This window comes from Columba livia, chromosome 2 (assembly GCF_036013475.1).
Source record: "Columba livia isolate bColLiv1 breed racing homer chromosome 2, bColLiv1.pat.W.v2, whole genome shotgun sequence".
In the NCBI taxonomy this organism is placed as follows: Eukaryota; Metazoa; Chordata; class Aves; order Columbiformes; family Columbidae; genus Columba; species Columba livia.
The window spans coordinates 83566672-83585707 of NC_088603.1; the positions used below are offsets into that span (position 1 = coordinate 83566672).

At 42.0% G+C, this 19036-nt stretch overlaps 1 protein-coding gene across 2 annotated transcripts in view; it reads right to left on the reverse strand.

The window, feature by feature from the left end:
• Positions 1 to 18777, reverse strand: part of BASP1 (brain abundant membrane attached signal protein 1) — a 51556-nt gene extending 32779 nt beyond the window's left edge. The window contains exon 1 of one of the 2 annotated variants that reach the window (XM_005499744.4): positions 18514 to 18777. The gene's annotated coding sequence lies outside the window, so the exon portion shown is untranslated. Of the gene's footprint in view, positions 1 to 18285 lie in introns of both variants that reach the window. The other variant, XM_021283821.2, reaches the window with a different exon arrangement.
• Between the last annotated feature and the right edge of the window lie 259 nt (positions 18778 to 19036).

Sequence of the window (19036 nt, forward strand, 5' to 3'; positions counted from 1 at the left end):
GAACTTGCTCATAGCTTAAGTAGACACTAGTGACTGATTTGATTTCAATATTCAGAATTGTTTCATTGTGTGGTTTGTTTGGTTTTTTTGTATTTCAGTGTTTGAGTACTTGATAGGAGAAATATTTGTACAAAAGTTGCACTTGTTAGCCAGGACAATGCACACAAGCCAGTTGTTGAGTTCAACAATACCCCCGAAGCAATGCTTCAGCGCTAGATTGCAGAAACAGCAGAACAACCCAAATGAACCCAGAATTTCAAGGGAGCGCTCTTTATATCCCTCTAATTGGGTGGACACATCAATCCTTATTAGAGCACCTCAGTGATTCATTTGTTGTTTGCTGAGGCATGTGCTGGAAGAGTCCACTGGCATGCCTTCAAGGGTCACAGGAGCCTCTTCCATTGAAATTAAAGTTCTAGTTTTCTTTAGCAGTTTTTTAATAAACAGGATTTCCATTTGACCCACATTAGAATCTTGTTTTGTTGAGATCTAGAAAGAAATGTATGTCCTTGCAGAAGCTCACAGGGGGATGTTAATGTTCAGATTAGATTTCTGCAGCAATTAGGTATCACTAGCAATGAGTTCCAGCTCAAAATGAAAACAATTTCTTCCTTGTCTCAAGAAGTTCTTCTCAAGGAGTCACCTTTCTTCCTCTCAGATGCAGCAGCCTTTGTAGACGCTAGAGTCTCTTTTACAAATGGGTTTTCAAGCCGACCTGCATTAGGTGGGAAGCTGGAGTGGTCCAACATGTCATCAGGCATAGGTTCATATAAGACCATCTACACCACAGATGCATACTGCATAGCTTTAACACCAGCTAACCCAGGTGCTGCTAGTCATGAGTCTACCCCAAAGCACAGTGTGGGCTAACTATTTGTATGTTCACACCACTGCTTGCCTGGTTTCTGCAGATTGCTGAGCTCCCTGCTACCTTGCAACGCTATTACATACCTTGAGCTAACTCAAAACTAGTGGTGCACCACAGAGCCAACACAGCAGCACCAGCAGTGTAGACATGCCATAAAATTCACAGGCAGAAGGAGAAGGAAGCAGATTTCAATCCAGCAGTGCTGTTGTGCAGCTTTCTTGGCCGGGACAGCAAGTAACCTCACAGGCAGAGCCCCTAATACAGCCCCACTATGGTGATATAGCTCCCTCACCAAGAAGGCAAATGGACAGAAATCCTGATGAGATCACAACTCCAAATAATAAAGTGCATTTTTCAGCTTGTTCTTCCTGATGGCTTTTAGCATTTATTTCAGGGATGATATGCTTATCCATATCCTTGTTATCTAAGTTACCTCACATTTTTTACAAACTTAAATTCTCCAGTTCAACGTCTGTTTTACAGAAGGAAAGCCACTAAAAAACATGAACTGGTAAGAGGAGGCAGTGGTTTTCTATAAAGAGTGTTTATGCTGAATATCTGTGTTGAAGGAATGACACTGGACCCTTTAACACTTGTATGATGGAGTCAGTCTCTATAGTGCCATTCATTTGTAGAAGTGTGCAAATACAAGGTAGTGGGATCTCCATCGTTAGTGCCGTGTCTCATGTTGCAATTTTGTAATTCTTCAGTTATTTGAGGTTGAAGTTAAAAGTGATTGTTAGATTTTACAAGCACTTCTGAAGAGCTATGTGCAGAAAAAGAAATCTTTATAATGAAATATAAAACTAGTATATTTAAGACTGATTTTAATGTTATTTTTATTCCATTTAATTCAATTTAAAAGAATGGAACAAGGATACTTACTACTCCAGGCAATGCAACACAAATTAGTACTGAAACACTCAGTTGGAAGGCAGAGCTATGGGGCACAGAGCAGGATAACATACTAGTGCCCATATTAGCAGAAGCAACAGGGTAAAATACATGTGAAATTCTGCAAGAGCTGGCTAAACATTCTCAGAACAATAAAATTAGCTCCCACAGAGCTTCCTCATGAACTTGGCCATGGTGCTGCTGGGAACAAAGCTAACTCCCACACTTCTAAAGCTACCAAATGCACTATGGATATATTCTCACTTTCGTGACTGCAATACAAACAAGCATAAAATTGTGGATCAATAGCTGTAGATCCGATGGATTAGGACTGGTCCTAATCCACCTCCAGATAAAAACAGAAATTCACTTGCACTTCATTTCTTAAAAATCTCATCAATAGCCCTTTCTTTTTACTGTATTGCCTCAGGACATGGCAGAAACCACTTCTCAGGGAGTTTCGGTAGGCAGGAAGTACCTGATGAGTGACTGTATTAAAGATAATATGATAGCTGGGCTCACCTCATAAAATGCAGCTTTACATAAGAATAGTGCACCTACCTCGCTGTCCTGACAAACTGTCTCATGTTTGGCTAACAGCCCTTCTTTCCCCTCTCACAAGCAAGTGGTACTGCTTTCCTGCAGCCAAATGGCTGACACAGTAGACATAAATAGGAAAGCTCCATACAAAATGAAGCTCAGTTTTACAGTCACCTCATAAGTACTCTGAGAAAACTACACATATTCATATTCATATTCACACATTCATGCTGACAGCTAACCACAGGATATTTCACAGAAGTGCTAAGTTCCTATTTACAATATAAAGGATTTCTTAAAACCAGCATCAGTGTAGCAATTTATGTACAACACATTTTGATTGCTACTTTACAGATCTAATTCTATCAAGGAGTACAACCTGTAGTCTCAATGACCTGTTTTGTAGTGGGAATCTGGAACTACAGATGAAACAGTTGAGTTAAAATCTCCTTAGGAAAAAAAAAAAACAACAACAACAACAAAAACAAACAAAAAACACACCCTCCTTTGAACAGTTCATAAATATGTATTAGGAATTAAAATGTAGTTCCCTTGATTAAAACTGATGGAAATCCCCCCAGTTCCCCCAGACAGCATCAAAGGAAGATTAAGAAACACTTGAAAGTATGAACCCAAGTTTCCAGTCCAATGTAACAGTTTTATCATAACAACCTACTCACTATTTTTAATATTTGAATCAAAAGACAACATTAAAGTAAGAATTTAGTGAGTCTTCTGCAGCTGTCTTGCAGTGCCAGGATCACAATATCCCATGAGACAACTGGCTGCTGCCCAAGGCACAGAACTCTCGGGTGCTCCAAGGCATCCCTTTACTCACAGCACCACTTTACTCACACCTGAGTTTTACACATCAGTCTCCACTCAGATGTAAACAAAAGGATTGCATCATAAACCATAAGGGTTATTGCCCGTGTTTATGGGAATCGAAACAACTGAAAAAGACCAAAAAAAAAAGGAAGCTTAAGGTCTGAGTTGGTCTTCATTTATGCAAAATAGATACGAATGTAAGAGCTGTAGATAGCCATTAGAAGTCACAGCCTGAGTTAACTTCTGATTTCCCACACTCCTTTGTTAGTTCAGACATACAGTGATCTTTGGGCAGATTTAGTCCTTTGGCAATGAGGCAATTCACTTACCAGATTTTAAACCAAAAAGCAATTTATTGGAAGATTTCACAGTTGGTTTTAATTCACAAAAGTTGGTGCATTTCTTTTTAATTCCATAACGCGATTTTTCCATGTTCTACTCATAAGGTGGATTGTTTTAAAAAATGTGGGTTTAGATGAAAAACATGCTAAGAGAAATAACATTAAAAAATGATTGAAATTTTGAAATGAAGGTGTAGTTTGGTGATACAGCTAAGCCAAATGAAATAGCTCACTCTTTCAAATGGGATGGTCCCACTGTACATTCCTCTTTCCTTGCACCTGGTCTGGCTCTTAGCTGTGCCCTGGGTGAGTTAATCCAGCTCACTGAGCCAGGAGAAAAAGAGCCCAGCAAGAAAAAAAACAAAGCAAAAAGAAGAATACACAGCTGGCCCACCCTAAGGAGCTACTGATTCAGTTCAGCTGTTCTACCCGCACCCTTGAAGTGGAACTATCTAACACCATAGATGGGATTAGTTCTTAAATAAGGAAAAAAATCCCACACATTGTAACATTAATTTAAAATTTTCACGCTATGTAATTTGCCTCTAATGTAAAGTAGTGGGACCAGCTCTGTGGCTAAGATTCATGGCAGGCACTGAACTGGCAGCTGGGGACTTGAAAATCTTCCTGGAAACCCCTACAAATAAAATACTGCAAAACAGCAGAAGGAAGATATTTAACTTATGAATTCCAACAAAGACACTGGCTTTATTCTATAGCTACACAGTAAAAAGCTGTCCAGTCCCCCAAAGAGTTGGTATTTATGACATTTTTATCTGAGCTTTCGTAGCCAAACAGGAAATAATTTGCTTCAGGTTTAAACCGTTTGCTTAAAGAGAGTCCCTGTATCTATAAAGAGCATGTTTCAACTCATCTCTGTCCAGCTGAGACCTGAACATCAGCTTTCAACACCTCAGTGAGCGCTCTGACCAAAGACGTTCTCTTGCCAGTTGGTAGTTTCTACAGCACAGAGTAGCCAGCTCCATCAGTAGATGCTGAGAGTGACCCAGCCAAAACTGGACAATCGTCAGCTGGATATGTTACACACTTGTGTTATAAAAGATAAGGCTAATCCCCCAGCTGGAATCAGCAAGAGCAAAAATTTGAATTTTGGCTCTCCACATGGGTATCTTATGCATTAAATGATTAACGAGCTCAAAGTGGCTAAGTCTGTCCACTTTTTCAGCTAGAAATAAAAACCTGTGTGATTATTCCTGTAGAATTTGAGCTTCAAGAACTCCAACTTTTTCCAGCAGAAAACTTTTCGTGGAAAGATTCCCAGCAGTGCCATTGTCATGGCCAACTCTCAAATATTTTTATGACAATATTTTTAAAAAAGTGAAATAAAATAAAAATTATAAAGTCAAAAGTATTTTTCACTTGACTAGAAACTGCTGAGAGGATTATATTTCAACTTTGTTCTATCAGTATTACACTTCACATTTGCTGAAAAATAAAAAAACAAACACAAAGGATGTGGTACTACACAGGAAGCTACAAAATCTATTAAAATATATTCAAATTCAAGTAATTCACATTAGCATTTTTGCAACAAGCTTTCTTATTGCTACACATCCTCAGGGTGCTTTACCAATAGGCATGTGATATGTGTTTTTCTTTAATTAACACTCATTAGTCCATAGGCTTTGTATGGTATTGCACGCTTTAGGTCTTAAACCTTGGAACTATGAACTGTACCCTTTAAAAAGTGCATAGTTACCTTATGGTAAAAAATTTAAATGTTTTTACTATCCTACTGTTGCAGACAGTAGTCTCAAAATCCCGAAACACAAACCTGAGGGTTGGTTTTAAGTTCATGTTTATTTCTATTGTCGTGTTTCTTAAGTAGAAAAGGTTTTAGTAGAAGCACACTAATTGTGCCAGCCATATCTGGTTTATACACATCAGATATTTCTCTGTGACAAATCAGCCCAGCTCTGGAGTTTAAACACCAGCATGTACATAATACTGGAAGTTAAAAACTGTTTTCTAGGGCATATCAACCCTCGAATGAAGTTCCAACATGGCAATTTTTTAGCACTTCACCTTGCTTACCTGTTGCTTATACTACAGAGCTTCACGTGGCAGCTGATGAAATAAGCTTGGTTGGATCACTTTTGGACAGTTTTACTAAAACCAGATTCATCACCAAAACACAGGAGCAGGATGTTGATTCAAACTCAGTACAAGCAGTGAAAGCCCCATGACCACTCCAGTCCACCATCCTCACTCAATAGCTCCCACACCAAGAGCACTGCACATGTAAACACTAGTACATGCTCCATACCTGCCCTAGTATATACTACTGCACAGTAGTATGCGCTTCTGTCCCTTGTTGCTGTAATAACTAGATCTTCTGTTTCTCAAGTACAGGTCCATACACTGGAAAGCAATTCTCTACAGACTATCCTGCAGCCTTTGTGCCAGTTTATACAAGCTTATTAATATTAATCAGATCTAACAACAGGGATTTTGCCTCTGCCCAAAATAATCCTAACTTAAGGCATATTTTTTCTGACTTATCTGCTCAACACAAACACTGTACTACTGCACACTCTTACCTTCTACAGATTAAAAAGATAATCCCTCTTCCTCTTCAGGCAGTAAGAAATTTGCCTTCAACGTCAACACTATCCAACTTAACCTACCATTAGTTTCTTAAAGTAACCAATGAGGAAGAGAGGAAAAAAAGGAAAAATGTGACAGAACACCTGGATTTAATGTTTCGTCAAATGCTTCTGCATTGTGATTGTGAACACAAGCATTGTTATATCACATAAGAGCACCAGACCTAATGAGCGTTGCCTGCCCAACGATCCAAATTACTATGGAATTCTAGTGGCTCACAGCTCTGCCTTTATTAGTACAACTCAATTAGTTTCAAAGAAAATACTCACTGATCAACAATGTAAACAAAACTGGAATCAAGCCCATGGCTCTAGTTCTGCTCCCAAACACACCATTGAGAGGTTTGCTTCAGAGAATGCCAATGCACTGTTGTGCATGGCTCGAAATCCATATGTCACTGGAAAATCTAACAACAGTTAAACAAAGGTGAGCATTCATTCTCTCTAATAACATCAAGATAAAGGCAGCTAGCAAAGAATCCAGTTCATTAAACAGAAACATACATACATATCCTGCAACTGCTTCTTAAGAGCACAACATTATTTCCAGTAAGCATGTATGGAAACTAAACTAATCTCAGGTTGCCCTCAGGTACAAAAAGGTTGATTTCAAGCACATAGTCCAAAGTAGCTGCAGCACAGAGAGCCCCTGGTATTGAACCAAGAACTTCAACGGCAGCTGCCCACCTGCACACAAAAGATAGATTGCACAAAGATATTTGTTCAGCTAAACATTAGGTCTATTCAAAGCCATTTATGAATACACACCAAGGATTTCTTTAGAAATGAGCCTAATTTATATCAGGTTTAACCTTCAAAGCTATTGTTATTATACCATTAAGTTTGAGCAACCATGTGTTGAAAACGTGTGTATAGCCTTTGTTATGCAGTTAGATTCTCCACTCATCTGTGGAACAACCCAACAAATGTCTCTGCAGCCTATAGATTAAATAACAAAAGACATCCTAGTGTCATATCAATCAGAATCTCACAGCTGTCCTCAGATGCAGCCACAAATTTTCATCCCAGTTTTACAGAGTAAAATTTTCAAACTTAGCCCAAGTGACTACATATCACTGTCCTGAAATAAAATTTAGGAACTCAAAAGCTTCAATCATTTTTTGAGCTTTACTTCCCTTCTTGCACATCAGCCCTTATTTGAAGAACAGTCACAAACTTACAGCACATTTCAGGAATTCTGTCAGAAGTACTATGAGAAATCTCTGTTTAACAACCTCTGCTGTTCAGCATCAATAAATTAAATCTGCTCTTGCCAGCTCTAGAAAAAATGTAAAATTTTTCTATTTCTTTCTAGCATATACTATGTCCATAAAGCACCTTAGCAGAGGGTTTATCTTTTGATCTCTATTTTAAAAGAGCTCAGGCATAATGACAATAAATTAGTATGCTTGGAAATTTTTTTGTTTCAACAGAACTCATTTATCTGCAGTCAAGACAAAGCTTGCTCCAAAGTTCTCCCATGTGCGTGGGCCCACAATCCATAGGGCTGAAAGGGACCTCAAGAGAAGTCCAGATAGTCCCTTTTCTTGCCTCAGGGCAGAATGAATCACATTTAAGTGACTTCTTGCTGGTTTTTGTCTTAGCTCTTCTTAAAATAATAATTTTCTTCTTTACACTGCACAAAAGCAATATGTTCATTTTCCCCATTCATAGGCTGTGATCGTTCAGTTTACATGTGCATCCACTTGAATGGCATCTCTCTTTTATGTGGCATATGACCCATGCAAGTAATACCTTTAAACGTGCAATGCATAGTACATGAAAAAAAAAAATCTTAGATGTATATTTCAGAACAGTTAAAAAGTAATTTGTCCTATTTTGGTAGCAAACATCTAGCACAATTGGGGAGTGGCCCTCTGTTATTATTGTTGTCCCTTTCTCGTCAACAAAACTTCTTTTTGGTAATTCTGATGGCATATTTTTTATGGCTACCATGTACTGTTTTTATTAGAAATGATTCCACGGACAAGGATTTTTTTACTATAATTTATTAATTTCAAATAATTCAAATTATTTTAACTCAGGTTACTGATCATCTTCCATCTGTTACACAGGAAAGGGCAAATATATTACACATACAGTCTAAAGTTATGTTTATCTACTCAAACAATGAAAATCCCACTTCTTGTGTACGACACTGTTACTCACTAGTCCTTAATGGCAGAACAGAGAAAGATGCCTCCTTGTTTCCAAGAAAGGCTATAACGTGATTGTAAATTGTGAGTTGTATTGCTAACATAAAAAATATTCCACCATGTTAATTAAGGTGAACTCTCTGTTTTGTTTTGTTTTTTTATTTCAGATGAAGGGCAGCTGGGAGGTATTCCCAGTTGTGACTCTGTAACTCTGAATATAGTCTCTTAGGAACCATGAACAGATTCAACCACAAGTAGCTAAATGTGCCTAGATACACAAAGTTACGTTTAACTATTCCCCTAGCTAATTAGATCAGGGAACCAGAATCATATGGCTAGATTAATTAAGATAAAACATGGCATTTGTAATAATCAAGTTAGCTATTTGGTCTCTTTTCCAGTGCAGGGAGTCAACGAACATCAGTAGCACAGCAGCTGATGACTGGCACTTCAGACCACGTATGCCCCAGGGGTGCAGTCCCACCAAGCACCATGTTTGCAGGACAGCACAAAAGGCTGTTCATTTTAACTGTTTTAAGAAGACCAAAAGGCTAGCAGGGGTCTTTCCCTGGAAGAGTCCCTGAACCTGCTCAGAGGAAAGAAGGTTTCTGGAGACAGCAGGGTGAGACAGACAAGAGATTCAAGCTGGACACTGGCAGTTCAAGAACAAAACTGGAAAATGCTGTGAGCAGCACGTAGCAAACCCACAGTCAGGCCCTTAAAGCATTGGAAAGGAACTTTGGGACCAGGGAGAACTGTGGAAATTTGCTGCAATGCAGAAAACCACTGCATTCTTGAAACCAACATTAGTATATGAAACTTGCAAGGGCTCATGGGCAGAGACTGGGCTGTGAATAAATCTTTTATCTATTAAATTGGTTCACAGTATCACAGTATGTTTGGGATTGAAAGGGACCTCAAAAGATCATCTAGTCCAATCCCCCTGCTGGAGCAGGAACACCTAAGTGAGGTCACACAGGATTGCTGTAAGTTTTCTCTGTTTAAGGAGATAGTTAACTGAGATGACTAGTTGTAATTCTAATGAAAATAATTCTAATGAAAATTCTAATGAAAATTTCCTTTGAGTTTTTTGATCTGCTTTGGGAGCTCAATGTACAGTAGATGATCTAAATCCACTTCAGCTCTCTAGTCCCCTACTTGGGACCCTCCACAGCAACCAAAGGCTATTTTGTGTCTTCCTCCATCTGTAGCCACAAACTTGTACTTCAGAAAAAAAGGCGTATGTATTTGCCATCATGAACTGATTTGTTCCAAACATGGCCCTCATCTTGATGGCATTCATAACAGATTTGCACAGCAATCATGTCATTGCCTTAATAATTTATAGATGTTGTGCTTTATTTAGACACAATGAAAATCTCAAACAATTAGAAGTGGATTGAAAGAAGGGTTTCTCTATGAAAGAAACTCAGACCAGTATGACTGTGACAGCTACTGGCCTTTACGCAACATGCAGTCTAGCAAAGCCACAGCTTGACAGACAACCTTTGTCTGTTTTAATAGCAAATGTTTTCCCTAAAAGTGTGTTTTGGAAGGTTTTGTAACTTTAATTATGATCTTGCAGCAATTTGTTTAATTTCCTGCAAGAATCAAATAAATCAGTTCTTAAAAATAACACTGGCAATGCAAGCTATCACATACAGAGTTTGGGTTAGGTCAGCAGAAAGAGAAATCACGTTAATATTTCTTCAAGTGATAAAAAGTTTAAAACCTTGAATACCTTTGGCTAGCAGAGCTCCAAGATTTCTATATGGTTACAGGGTTTGCTTTTTTTTTTTAAGATCAAGTTCTTATGTTGATGTGATCTCACTCTAATGAACATCTAGATTTGGGAGCCATATCCATACAAACAGTTGGGGTCTAGTAACATTAAAGTTTTGCAATAAGTTATTCTGTTCTTATATCCCTGCTTTGTATTACACAAGAATGATAGCACACACTCAAGCTTATGACATAGATCTTGCTGCATTCTGAATGTCTGATAATGCACATATTACATGTTGATATGTGATTAACAAGGTGTTCTCTGAAATAGGTTGAGTTAGTTCACAGCAGAAAGTATGTACTTCCAGAGAAGATAATCAAGAGAAACAGCAACATAACCAGTTGTGACAATTAATTGAAGTAGAGATAAATGATCTACAGGGACACAGCAAAGGATACTGTGTCAGAGCTAGCTGAAAAAATAAGTAAGAAGTACTACCTCAAGACACTGGAATTTTTTTAATGTGACACATTTACCAATATCCATAGAGATATTAAGGTATATCCCAACATATTAGAATACAAAGTTTATACCAAGAAATGTATTGAATGGCTTCTTTAACCAGAAGCAAATGTGCCAAAGAATTTGGGGTTTTAAGTAGAAAGGAAAAAAAAAATGCTGAGATAAATATTTCTATTCTCAGATTGTAAATTTTACTGCCACTGTTTCACAGCAAACTCCTAGACAGACTTTTTTTTTTTTGAACCATAAATCTGTCAGTGCAGAACTTCCCTCACACCATATAACCTCTGTGCTGTAGATGGTTAGACGGTGAGGGACTCAGATGTTCAATCTCTTGTCTCACATGGTCAATAGCTGTGGGAGAACACGAAAAGCCAGTTGTTTCCCTCAACACTATCCTCTATGTATCAACTCCAAGTGAAAACAGAGATGGCAAGTGTTTAAAGACACAATATTTATCCTGCTTCATGCAAGGAGGATTCATTGTGTTTGTCAGTTGTTGACTGATATGTTTGCTTTTCTCTGTAATGCCATGGTGACAGCATTGTTTCAAGAGACTTTTATGAAATCACCTGCAGGTGATTTGCAGTATAGTTTGAAACCTTGGTAACAGACGCTACCTCAGCACTGAAGGCCACTTTCAAGTCATTGTGCCTTAGTGGATTGCCAACAATACTGTATTATTCAATTAGGACTGAGACACCATGAGGAGTACCACATTGCTCTTGCTATCACCATCAATAATTTGTGCATGAATCCGTCAGTCACTGACTCATCCACAGAAGAGGATGACAGCTGAACTTTCAATGACCTAACAATAATTCTAGTGCTTATAAAAAACTACTGTAATATTAGTTTTCCTGAGCTCTGTTGAAGCTTTTATCCAATATTACACTTGGGTGAGCTATCGTATTTCAATGCACATGGGAGGTCTTACTTAGCTTGGTTGTAAAAGTAGTATTCATTAAGGCAATGTCATCAGTTCAAGGCAACTGGATGAAAAGCATGGGCCACTACGCAGAAAGCTGAATGTTCCTCTAAATATAATCTAGAGAAATTAGCACTGAGGAAATCATTAGAATGTACAATACTGTTGAAACATCAGATGGCCACAAGCAGTTTGAAAGTGGTTCTGCTGGTACCTCTGCACTGTGGGGTGGTTTTCTTCAAGGTGAAGGTCTCTGAGGGTAGGAAATGAGAAAAGTGAATGGCATACAGGAACACAGAATGGACAAATCATTTTTACCAAAATCCTTCCCTGCAAATGATACCAGATCCATCAGAAAAAATTGTCTGCATGGGCAATTTGTCACTCTCACAGAATCACTCCTTGAACTCTCACAATCTACACACAACTTTCTAGAGGCATCAGGATGCTCTTAACTATGAATGTTGGAGTTATGCGGATCACATATAGACTGTAAACAGGGAAAGAGTTTCCACATTTCCACATTTGCTTTAGTCCGCTAATTTAGGCACTTAAATTATAGGCTATGGGGCTACCCTGAGCACTCAGGTACACTTATAGGGGCCTTACATGCTCCAAGTGAAAGCTCCTAGTGAAACTGTTAGAAACCAACAGTAAGCTCTACTCCATCTCAAGCGAAGTATAGAATGGAAAAGCCTGGAAAATCTGGCCAGATTTTCATTTTTACACTCTGGGGAGCTGTTGTCTCTCTTGCTTCACAGGGCTTGTAGATCCGAAAAGGAAAGCAAGAGTCAACAGGCAGCTTTCACCCACTCTTCAACAAGCTCAGCTATTCCCAGCATGGGCTGTACATCCACTGGTGCAGAGTTTGCACACAGGGCTGAGCAATGCTGCTGAAGGAGAAGAAGGCCCACTCTTGCAGCCCATCTGGTTCAGAAACCTGTCAGTTAAAGCAGCTAACATATCTTCCCCATTTGCCTTAGTTTTGGTGGTGACGGCAAGAAACCCAGAAGAGCCGTTGTCACCACCTCAGCTCACTGAGTTTGCTTCCTCCCACCAGCTCAGCAGAAGTCAATCATGCACTTACCAGTGCTGGTCAAAATACAAGCAACACGAAACTCTGCATATGAATGGAGAATGCCAAAATTATCTGAGCACCAGATCTAGTGATGACAGGTTTCACCCTATCTTTTTCCAGACTCCTAGTTTTATACCACCTCTAGCCTGCTTTTGTTTTTGTTTTCTTTCTCCCCTAATGACGTGTTTCACTGCTTTGAGGAAGGACAATTACAGGAAGCTGATGTAGCATTTTTCAGGCTCCCATCTATCTTAGACAGATGTACCAAAGTGTTCCTCACGGTTTTACTCTCCCATATTGATAATGTGTTTTCACTGTTTTCTGCATCCTGACTTGCACTTACTTTGTGTGTGCTTTTCTAAGGCAGTTAGGGACATGTATCAGTTCTGTTATTACTGATCCATTCTTTGTCTTGTCTAACTTTGCTTCACTTCTTCTCCATAGTTTGGCAATTATTATTTGTCTAGCAGATGCACATCTACAGCATCCTGCTATGTGACCATCTTCTACTTCATCCTTAAACAGTTAATAACATCAAGCTGTAATCAATCTGTAATTCTGCATATGAGCCCCTCCTTTACCAACCAATCACATAAGGTAATAACAGAAAACAAATTCTCAAACTAAAACCAGGCTCTGTCCTTCTGCAAGGGTTATTCTCTACGTCCTACAAGTATTTAAGGACTACTGAAACAGTAGCCCCCTGATTTTACTACTTGTACAGAAGTGGCTTCCACTTGTCATGTAAAGTCATGACAACATAGATTTCTGCCATTAAAATAAATCCTATGGGAAGCTTTGCCATTATAGATACTATGCTTTTGCCTGGAGTAAAACGTTGTACTTCAGCATTGCATTCACATCGTCTTCATGCCAATGCTTCAGTATTACAACCAGCATCATGCCATCATTAGCAAGGGTCTATCTACATAACTTTATAAGTAGCAAAAGGTAGGTGGTTAAGGCCCAAACTTATTAGACATTCAGTATTGTATCCTTCATATGGACAGCAAGTCTCTAATCAAAATGAAGCTATTACTATCAACTCTGTGGTTTACATTAAGCATGAACTGCATGCTGATCTGAACTGCTAGGGTGGCATACATAAAATTAAATCTTTTGAAAAGACAGTCAAATTCCTACAGGGTTAAAAAAAAATATCCCAGGCTCAGCAGATCATAATCATATGTGGCACTACTTACCAGGCTAAAATCTAAACTATGCAACGTGTGACTAAAAAGCATGTGGCTTTCCCAACACTACAGCACTGGTGAGGTACTTGGAAATCTACACCCCACAAGTCAGATCAACTGTACAGCTTGCTTAATTTCTGTTCTGCAGAACACAATAGCAAACACATCAAAAGAGATCAGCCTCTAATTTATACCCTAAGACAGAAGGTTTTTATTAATAAAACTATTTCCTTGGAGTTAAATTCCATTAACCATACTTAAGAGGGAATTACTACAGATCTTGCTCCCAGGCAGAGCCTGACCATTCCACATGTGTTACAAATCAGTATCTCTTTACATTTACTGATGTGCTGAAGAAAGTCAAAGGATTTCATTTTCAGATTCTGGCAAGTCAGGAATCTTTCATGTTTGAGGAATCATGTTGCTATCAATCAGTTTCTATTTTAAACTTACGAATTTTCATATCAAATAACCAGTAGGTACATCTTGAAGTAAGAAGCTTTTAAGAAAGGCAGCTGGGAGATACAGGATGCTGTAGAGAAGACTTTTAAGTCCTTTCCATTCTGCACGAGGTGTTTCCCCCATTCTTTCCCCTGCATTTTTTTTCAATCTTGAAAGCATTTCCTACTAATGCATGAAACCTCTATTATGCTGCATATGGTTTTTATTTTAATGTCTCTAATGCTTTCAGGAATTTCTTTGATTTCTCTAGTTGTTACCTCATTCTTGTCATTCCTGATTGACACAGAAAAAGCAACCCAAGCTCTTCCAAAGTGTTCTTTCTTTAGTTATTGACTATGTCTCAATGCATCTACACAATACCTCAAGATGGCCTGCCTTTACTACCCTTGTAGGAGTTAAGGTGGGGCCTTGAATATTGGTTTATAACTCTATATTTGAATAGCATCAGTTTTCTTACTTGGAGAACTCAGATTTTAACCTACAGCACAGTGCACACAAGGACACTATGTTCACACCTACAGACCTAAATCAAGACCTGGGATTTGCACATAAATGTGTACATGCAAATGTAGCATCCTCTTCTTGCAGATTGAGGAAAAAAAAAAAATATATCTGAAAGTCTTGTTTTCAAAATTAGTGCTAAATCAGCTTTCAGTGGCAAGTTACCTAATCATTAGTAGCTCAATGGTAGCTCAATGCTAGCCTGAAAACGCAGCCGCACAGAACTCTCCTAAGATTTCATGGGAAGGGTTGTTTCTGTCCCAGAAGCAGCTTCTGTCCATCAGTGCATCCCATTGAGGCATGGATGAATGCCTGCACAAGGGAAGAATTTAGCACTGTTCAGACAGAAGCTGTCCTGTGTGCAGGATGCTCTGCTGAAGGACTTCATGGTTCACTGCATGGGGCAAAGCTAGCAGTGGAACACAGCACAAACACAAGAAGCTTCATTTGGAAAATACAATTTATTTCAGAGACTTAATGTTGAAAGACCAAGGCAAATAAACACTGAAGGACTACAGACAGTTCTAGAGATATTTCTGAAATTAGGGAATGTGCACACTCAGGGAAAGGATGTGCCCCAAAGGTATGACACTTTCCGAGATAAACGAATCTTTTATTACCAGATTGCTTCATTGAGTGTTGCATTTCAAATGCAAGGAAACATGGAAAGAGAGGCAAGGGGAAGAAAAAAGAAAACAAACAAACAAACAAACAAACCTGATTATGGCTTTGTGCAATAACTGCAAAAGTAATTTTCCATTTTACCTTTTAATGCTGATTTTAGTTTAACTAGATATGATATATTCATAGGTTCACATCAACAGAATAAAACCTGCTGCGTGATTGCTTTTTGGCAGATACATACGAATTCCCTTAATTACACAATCATCCATTTAATACATGAAGCATACAAGAACAGACAGAGCTATCAAAAATTTCCCAATGCTTTAGGTTTATTCCATCCACAGACCAGAGCTGGTGTTCTCCAGTGAAATTAGAACACCCAGACAAAAAGAAAATATTCACTGCATACAGTCCTGTAGGTAAGAAGATCACAAAGCAAATCTTCCCACTCTTATGAAGTTCTGTGAGACAATGAATAGAAACAGCAAATGCAAAAACCTTTCATCATGCCTTTACTTCTTACCTCCTCCCTAAAGCTTGGAGGCTCTGCCCCAAATCCTCAAAAACAACCTTGAATACAAAAGGATTGCACAGGTCAAGGTATCACCACTGGAGACAGCAGTAGCAGCAGATGCCGCATCTTCCCCTAGTTGGGCACTCCCAGCCCATGCTCTCGCTGCTCCTGTGCTAGTGGGGAACAGCTACACTAGGAGAAAGCTCCTGGTGTTTGAAGCCTGGCCACCAGTCTAAGTGGTGCCTGGCAAGCAGCTGGCAAGCAGAGAGGGGACAGTAAGACAGATTGTAGGGCTCTGATGGCAGTGCTTCTTCAAAGGGGACCTTAATTGAAAACACTTGAAATACCAAATAATCACCATGTAGGGGGCCTTGGGGTGTATGTGTTCCAGCAAATGTTCATCACCCTAGAGAGGAAAAAATAAAGCCCATTGCCACCCTCTGCAGTATTCTTTTACCATCTTTAACCCTGGCTTGACAAATACATCAGTTGTCTCTCTTCGGAACCTAACAGATACTAGCTTACAAAATTACCGAATTCCAACAGGCTTCAGCATGTTCACCCTAAAGAGAAATATGTATCCTAGTTTTGAACAAGAGCATCTACTGGGAAGGAAAACGGGGGGAGGAGGAATGAGCACCGATGCCAGCATCGAGATGCAACAATTTGAACAAAAGAGATTTCAAGATGTCGCACTAACACACACACACACACAATCTTCCTCTTGAAAGATTGCTTCCCCTTGGCAGAGAGAGACGCTTCAGGAGAGCGCCCGGACACGCAGAACACGCGTGTCTCCCCTAGACGGAGCCCGGCAGCAAGCACGTCCCCGCGGTGTGGCTGCTTCATAGGGCATCCAACCGCGGCACGTACATCGCACCCACTTCGCCCTCTTTGGCCAAAAGGACCCCTCAAGGGACCTGCTGCACCAACCCGGCTGTAGAGGACCCCCCTGCTCCCCCTTTTCTGCGCCGCCCCCCTGAAGGCCGTTGCGGGGGGGAGGGGGAGGTGGTGTTGGAGCCCGGGGAGGAGGAGCTCGACGGGCACCCCGCAGCCACTCGCCTTCCACCGAACAAAATCTGCTGCGGGAGGGGGGGCAATACCGCCCTTCTTTTCCCCTCCAATAATGCCAGATTTTGTCTCGGCGAGATAAGGGGCTGCGGGGGGTGGGGCGGAGCGGGTCCTCTCCGGCGCCGAGCATGGTACCAGATGCCAAAGCTAAGCCAGGAGCAGTGCGGGTCTACCGCTATTTATCTCCCGGGGTGAAGGCCCGGCTTGGCCGAGGAGGGTTGGGGCGGGGAGGGGGGGAACAGCCCGGGGGTCGCAGCGCAGCGCCTTTGTTCCGCCGCCGGCCTCTCCCCGCCTCTGCGCATGCGCCGGGCAGAGACAAAGGCGCGAGCCGGGGCGGCGGGGCTTCAATCATCCCCCGGCGGCACCGCGCCCCGGTACCGGGCAGCAGCCCCGCGGGGCACCCACCCGGCGTGGCGAGACGGTGGATGAGTGCCGTTTGCATGTTGCCCTCCCTTCCCTCGCGTGAGCCACCACGCCCAGCCGAGGCACAGGGAAAGTTCCTTGCGGGAGCCGCGTTTGAAAGACACGCGTGTGCGTGGGGAGAGGCGACACAGCGAGGCGGGTCGGGAGGAGAATGAAAACACGTTGTAGGGAAGTTGTATCTTGCTTTGGTGTGGGGAAAAAAAAAAAAAAAAAGGTAAAAAAGGGGGGAGTCTGTAGGAAAAGGGGGGCAGCATTCGATGAATATTCATGACAGAAGAGCATCGGGGCGCCGGGCGCTGTGAGCGGAGCAGCACCGGGAGGGGAGGGTGGGGGTCAGCGGCGGTCCCTGCCTGCTTCGACGGCTGGTTCGTAGTCCCTGCTCAGGCAGGACTCGGGCGGTTGAGCTCCCCTAAACCTTGGCATAGCGCCCCGCCAAGAGCAGTGATTAAAATCGCCGTCGCGTCCACAGGCACGCGCGACTGCGAAGACAGCGCCCGCTCCTTCGCTGCCTCGCCGAGAGAACAATCGCATTGTTACCAGCCACAATAGGCACGCGCCGCCCCGCGCCTCGCTGCCACCGCGGGCTTGCGCTCCTCAGCGCACCCGGCCCCGCCCGCCGCCCCCCGCAGCGCGGCCCCGCTCCCCCGGCACCGGCCCCGCCGAACCCCCGCGCAAAAACTGACTGCCCCCCCCGACACCTCCCTGCACCACCACCGCCCCCCGCTCAGCCGCCCTGCCATCTTCCGAGCGTGCTGCGTGCTCTTCTCCAAGCGCCTCGTTTTGTGGAGACGTTTTTGGATCTTTTTTTCTTTATTACAATTTTTTTTCAGCAGCTTCCCTCTGGAAACGGATTAAAGGCACAGAAACTGGGCATAAGCCACTATTTCTCCCACCACATCCATCGCTGCCTCCCTCCTTCTCCCCCCCACCCCCCGAAAAAAGAAAAAGGCATTTAATTTTTGCGGAATGGGCTTCAGTCCGTTTTGTACCTCGAATCCGCGCCTAGGCGGTCTCCCTCGAGGAATCGAGCTCCTCGCAGCAATGCTCCTAAAATGTGCCCGGAGAGGCGACTCCCAGGCTGCTCCGCTCTCCCCGATTCAAACGCACATCTCCTTACCCACAGCCCAGACACCACGGGTGAGGAAATAATAATAAAAATTGCAAAGCTCTCGGGGTTTGCTATGTAAATGGCATAAGCGAGATATACCGCTTCTTACCTTTTTATGTTTTTCCTCTCTCCCCCTCTGTGTATTTGTGTGCTGGGGTGTCACAAAGAGAGTCCCAGGTAGCCCAGAGCCCGCTCAGCTTGGTCCGAGGGCTGTGGCTCTCCCCTGCTCGCTCGCCGGGACTGGAGTGACTAGTGCCTGCTGGAGCAATGCCGCCGCTACCGCGGCTGCTGCCTCTGCATTTCTCACTCGCTCCCCCTCCCTCTTTCCCTCCCTCCCCCCTTCTCTGTGACAGTCTGTGGGCAGTTCAAAAGCCACACGCACTTATTTATTTATTTTTCAGGCTCGCAGGCAGGAGATGCGCTGCGCGGCGTTCACGCTTAGGGGGCGCATGGACCCAAGGTTTTAAATATCAGCCTCGCGCGTTGCGGGAGGACTTACTCGGAGGTCCGCAAATGCACCTTGCAACCTTGTCCCCCCCACACACACCCCGCCCTATAAAAAAATCTCAGGGAGCATCCCATCGAGGAGGGAACGGGGAGCGGGAAGGGAGAAGCCAGCCTTCCTGCCCCAA